We start from the raw sequence: 6000 nt of genomic DNA, 5'->3' as shown, positions 1-6000 counted from the left end.
TGGGGGTGTTTTTAACTTCAAATAAATTGCATCATTATCTCTACCAGTAAAATGTAAATTCTGTCTCAGTTTTGATAAAGACCATCAATACAAGAAAAGAATTACCTTAACGTCCATTGCACTGATGGATTCTTAGAGGCTGTATTTTTACAATGATACATTAAATTTTTTATCAGTTTCCTTAGTGAGGTCAGCACTATTTATAAGCACTGAAGACATTCTCAGAAAATACAAGGAAACATGGCAGTAACAATATATGGGACAGGAGCACTAGAAATTAAATGGCAATATTATCGCTCAGTATTTGTTGTTATATTCTCAGCAACTGACCTGTTGCTAGTGGTTTTCTAATATTAATTTACCTAACCTCCGAACCAAGAAGGTACTTAAGCATCTTTGTAATTTGAGTGGGGCACCTAAAAGCTTAAAATGAGACATATGACTATAAGGATTGAGTTCAGGCATAGACAAATAGGAAATTGTTATGGGCAGCAGACTGCTGACAGTGATGAAATGCCAACAATGCTAAAGCAGAGGCTTTGAGCCCCATCCTCCTTGGCTGACTTGGACCACCAATGCAGCATGCCCCACGCATCGACAGAGCTGAGTGAGGGAGGACTGGAAGCTGGCTGAGTCCTGCGGTGCCTCACCACTTGCTGGCCAGTGGTGTTATATAGCCTCAAAGGAGCTGGGCACTTGTGAGCCGTTCTTAGTCTTGGAGTGGCAAAAGTCAATACTGCCTTTCTTACTGCAAATTATTAACCTGGTCTTACTGAATTCCTTGCTGAATTGTAGACCACTTTATAAATGCAAGATAATGAGATACAGACAGCTTGTCAGAACCCACATAGTCAATGTTGGCACAATCAGGACTATAAATTCTTTCCTAATCCCATACTTACTCCCTGAGATTAGAATTCCTCATACGGGAAATAAGTAAGTACCAAGGGTTTGAGTAGACATATTTTTACTTCTTATTTTAAAAGGAATATATATGTAATTCTTTATCATAGCTCCAAATGTTTGCATGGAATGCACAGAATTTTTCTGGTAGGATTTGCAATTTATTATGATACTTTACTGCCTCATCTGAAGTTACTTGGAATGTGCATGGAAATACATTGGAATGTACAGTCTAAACATAAAAGTCCTTTTTGTCTTCTACAAACAATTCGGTTAATTGCAATAAAAAATTACTAGTGCAAGTTCCACCTGGAATATAAATGTAAATATAGAATAAACTTGAGACAAGGAGGAACAGTGTCATGTTCATGTGATTTACAACAGCAAGGTTCAATGATATCACTATGATAATTTATTCCAAGCAACCACTTTTATTTCAATAGTGGTTAGGGTCCAGTTCTGATAAACAGATTGGTAAAGTTCCCTGAGCTGGACACTAATAGACTTCTGGTTTTGGATGATCTTCAAATCCCCATTTGGATTTGGAGACCCTTGAGCTTTCTTCCACCTGAGTGAACTGCAGCATTGGCCCTTTCTTTGATTTTGATTTAACATTGATTTTGGTTCATGCTCATATCTTGGCTGTTCCCAGTGGCAATTCGGAAGCCACTCGCAAGTTCCTCCATCATCCCTGCCATGGGGCCAGCAGCCCCTGGGACAGGGGAAAACAAGCAAGAGCAAGAACTGTTCCAGCTCTGCCAGCTTAATTGCTGGAAACATGCCAGGAGCTTCAGACAACTTCAATCACAGGCCTTTGCTGATCTGACTTATTTTGACAGAAATGAGCTAGAGAGCGCACAGGCAAGCTGCTGTACCAGATCAGTGGGAACCTTCAGCAGGGCAGTAGTGATGAATGGCAGCAACCTCTTCCATCGGCACAGGGTAAGCCACAGTTCAACCCATTTTGCTCAGAAGTTGCCCAGTTCAAAACAATTTCTACAACTGATCTTTTCCAATCCAAGCTAATTTTGCGTCAAATGAGTCAAAATGCTGGCTCCTCTGAGAAGGTACGAACCTTAATTCTGCCTTACTGAATTGGAATATATTACGTTGATATAAAAAACTTTAAGCATGTGGATTTTGTAAGTACTTTTTGAAGTCTATTCGCATAGCTAAACCAAAAAGTCTTTCTCTGTAACCTGGCCTGAAGAAACTAGGTGTCCAGCTTGTAATTAATACGTTAGGTACTCTTAAACTCTGACAGAAATCCCAGCCACAGTAAAATCCTCACAATTAAAATATACAAACATGCTTCAGAGACCTGTCTAAAACCACTTTGCAGTCATTTTTACCTCTAGGCACAGGACTAGTCCAATGACTTCAGTACAGCTTAAAGGTTGGCAAGATTAAGTTTAAGAAGTTTAGCCAACTGTAATACGAATGGAACTCAAATAAATGCAGCAAATGTCAAACCCCTTCATTTTAGTGAGTTACAGAAGGAGTTTTGAATGGAAACTTACACAATAAAAAATTGATGCTACAGACAGCATTTTTGTCCATTTTGAACTTAAAACTACCCCAATGTACACAGGAGAGTTATGTTCTGCTTCTACGCCAGATATACCCTACCATATTAAACCATTTCCCTTGGGATCAAAAATACTGTGCCAAATTCTACAGAGAAAGCCCGATCCAAAACTCATTGAAGTCTGCAGAAATATTCCAGCTGATTTCAGTGGGCTTTGGAATAGGCCCATATTGACATCCATTCAACTTTATTGAACTAAGCTTTCCTGTGGAGCTGCAGCCACCAGTATGGCCATAATGACTTCAAAACCAAGCTTTAAGGCCACTGCCAGTCAAATAACATCACAGCAAGTAAATGACAGCAGCATGAACTCATTATTGTTTATCTAGATTTTAAAAAATGCATGTTTTCTGAGTTCACTACTGTATTTTCCAGGTGAAGAAAACTTTCAGTTTGCCTTTGATCCCTCATAGATTTTTCAGTCTGAGTCACAAACTACTGATTTACCACAGGCCACTGAAATAAGCATAAGGTTTGCATGAGGACGATAAACATACCACACTAAAAAGATGCACAGAAAGTAATATATTTGGGAGTTTTGGCTATCTGCCAGCAGCCAACATCAACTACCTATTTTTTTCCTGCCATTAAACTCATATTAAAGTTCCACTGACATCAATAGGAATTAAACATGAGGTTGCCGCTTAAGATTTGGCACTCTCTCTTGTCACCAATTCAATTCTTTGCTGACTTAATGGACAATACACCCTTTTATGACAGGTCATCTCACTTGCTTGAGACATTTATTTTCCCACATGTAATGCCATAATTTCAAGGAGTTTAGGAACAAGTATGTCTGTGTAAATATGAGCACAAAAGATAAGGGTCTCTGTGCGTTTATTATGTTGTGGATTGGGATGTTATTGTAAGAAATTAGTTGGAAAGCCTGAAAGAGAATTTCAGTCAAATCCATGGAAAACATTTATCTACTTGAGTAAAGGAGTTTAGTAAACATCAATGGAAACATTTACTGAGCATTTCCTAAAGCATGCTTAAATACATCTAGACTACAGACAGGTGATGCCACTCATGCCTTTTGTAACACCAGAGTAGGAGATATTAACCTGGATTTTAAAAAGGCATAAAGAAGGGAATTGCATATGCTATTTTGCATGGCTGAAAACACAGAACACTCAACAAACAAGGTCTCAGGTTCAATAATAATTGTTTCTTCTGCTGACTGGAGCCTTCATTTGATAACATGATCTTAATGATTTAGAAACATTTAGATTTAGGAATGATTCAGAAGGACTCCTTGCAGTCCTCATTTCATTAACTTTTCAAGAACCGGATGCAAATCGTATTTCAACCTCTTTAAAAATCTGTACTAGTTTGGTACTTCTGGACAACGCATTCAGTGCCCAAAGGCATATCTATATGATGGCATACCTGATAAATGCCTGCTCACCCACAGGCTGCCTTAGTTCCCTAAATTCTATGCATTTCATTTTGCCCAAGAGGGACAATTCTCAATTGCCTAAACTTAAGTATTCAAATGACACTCAGCATTCTGCAATCCTATCAAGGAAAGAAATCTCTCTTGTTGCAGTCCCACTGTTTAATGCAAATCCATCAAAAAATATGGGGATTCTCTAAGTTAAGTCATTTGTCCCTAAAGCCTTGAAGGACTGTGCCTCGTGTCCAGCCTCGCTGTTGTCACTGGGCAGATGATGGCAATTAGTTTGTTAAAATCCTGAGTCTCTTTATAGCCCATGAGAAGAAATGGAGTAAACATCAGCAGACTGCTGCAGTGCAAAGAGCACTTATACTACCCTGAGAACTAGCAAAACAAATACAAGAATCGCATTGACTGCTAAGTGCCTGCAGTTCAATTCTTCCTTTCAAATACTGGTGATTTTGTCCCATCCAGTTGCTTTGAAGCACTCAAGAAATCTGATTACCACAGTTAAATACCGTCAGGATGACTTGAAACCTATGACTCTTATACATTTCTCAAAGCTGATGAAAATAACAACTTAGCCTGTGGTTTCTTCTCTTAGAGATCCTCTCTGTCCCCATTCAGAGATGCAGGCGTCCTCATTTTGCTAGAATCCAGACAAAGGTGCATTTTACAAGTATGCCCTGGGCTGGAGAACTGTTTATAAACCAACCTATGTTCAATCTGTTATGCATGCATCCCCCGCTGGAGTATTTGTAATACGACCTTTGCGTACCTGCCAAGAGCTGGGATATCAGTTTGAAACCCAAAGCATCTCTCTCCCTCCCCCTTCCCTCTGCCTTACAGTGATCAATGAAGGCATCCGCAGTCGAAGCAGTTGCAGGATCACCTTTTCACACCTGCCCCGAGCCGGGATTTTCGTTTGCAGCCCAAAGCCCCTGTCCCCTCCCTTCTTTCGTGACAGACCGAGCCACCCCGCCGGGCGCTACGGCCCAGGGCAGCCCCTGCCCACCTACCCGCGCCGCGCAGCTCCCCAGCCCGCAGCCCCTTGGCTCTGCCAGCGCTGCCTTCCTGCGCCCGGTTTCCCCTTCCGCAGAAAGGCAAACCCAGCCTCTCCCCGAGCCAGGTGCACCTCTTGTTTTTGGCGAAAAAAACCCCCCAAAATCGGACCCACATTTTAAACAAAGTGAGCAGCAGCTTCTGGAATGTGCCTGAGAAGACAGACAGCCGGGGCGGCAGCGCGGGAGGGAGGTTTTTCCTTCTGCCTTCCCCCTCCCGGCCGGCTCACGCCGGACCGGTCCCAGCCGCAGACCCCCCTGCCGCGGTGCGGCCCCGCCGCCGCCCGCCCAGGCACCGCCTCCGCGGCGGAGCGCTCGCCCGCCGGCCCGCGCCCGTGCGCGCCGCCGCGCCGAGCCCCCGCCGTGCCCGGCGCTGCCGCCCGCCGGCCCGCGGCACCCCGCAGCACAGTCTCCTACTCGGGGAAATGGCGAAATAGTCGGCATTAGGGGAGGAGGGGGGAAATCCAAGGAGCTATGGTACCTCCTTACAGCTAAGGTGGTGGTAGGTGGCTGCAGCAAGCGGCTCGGAGCTTGACCTCGATTTGTTTTTGGGACTGCAGGCAGGAGTGGCGAATCCGATGAGCTGAAAAAAATAAAAAGCAGGAGGATTTGGGGGTAAGTAAGAGATTGCCCCAAAACTGGCACTGCTTTTTTTTTTTGGCGGGGGGTGGGGGGGGAGGGAAACCTATGCAGAAGTATTGTGGTTTGGGGAATGCCATTAGATAGGCGTTGCAGCGCAAGGTACTTCGCTAACTCTTGGCTGTATCCTCTTGATGCCCTTCCTACCACCGAACCCGCGAGAAGTTTGGGTTTGTTTTTCTTTTCCTGCTTCTTTAAATAAGTTTAAAAATACTGGCATTCTTAGCGAAGCCGGCCGGCGATGCGCGCAAGCCCCCGCTGCTTGCAGACTCTCGACTTCTGCAATTCAGATTTGGGGGGGGACGAGCGCCAATACAGCCCCCCCCCCCCCCCCCCCGGGCCTTTTGGCGCTGCTGTGCCGCCGAGCTGCGGGGCCGGCGCGGCGCCGGTGTGGGGCCATCCCGGCCGGGGAA

The sequence above is a fragment of the Gavia stellata genome, chromosome 22 (genome assembly GCF_030936135.1).
Source record: "Gavia stellata isolate bGavSte3 chromosome 22, bGavSte3.hap2, whole genome shotgun sequence".
NCBI lineage: Eukaryota > Metazoa > Chordata > Aves > Gaviiformes > Gaviidae > Gavia > Gavia stellata.
This window is presented reverse-complemented; position numbering follows the sequence as displayed.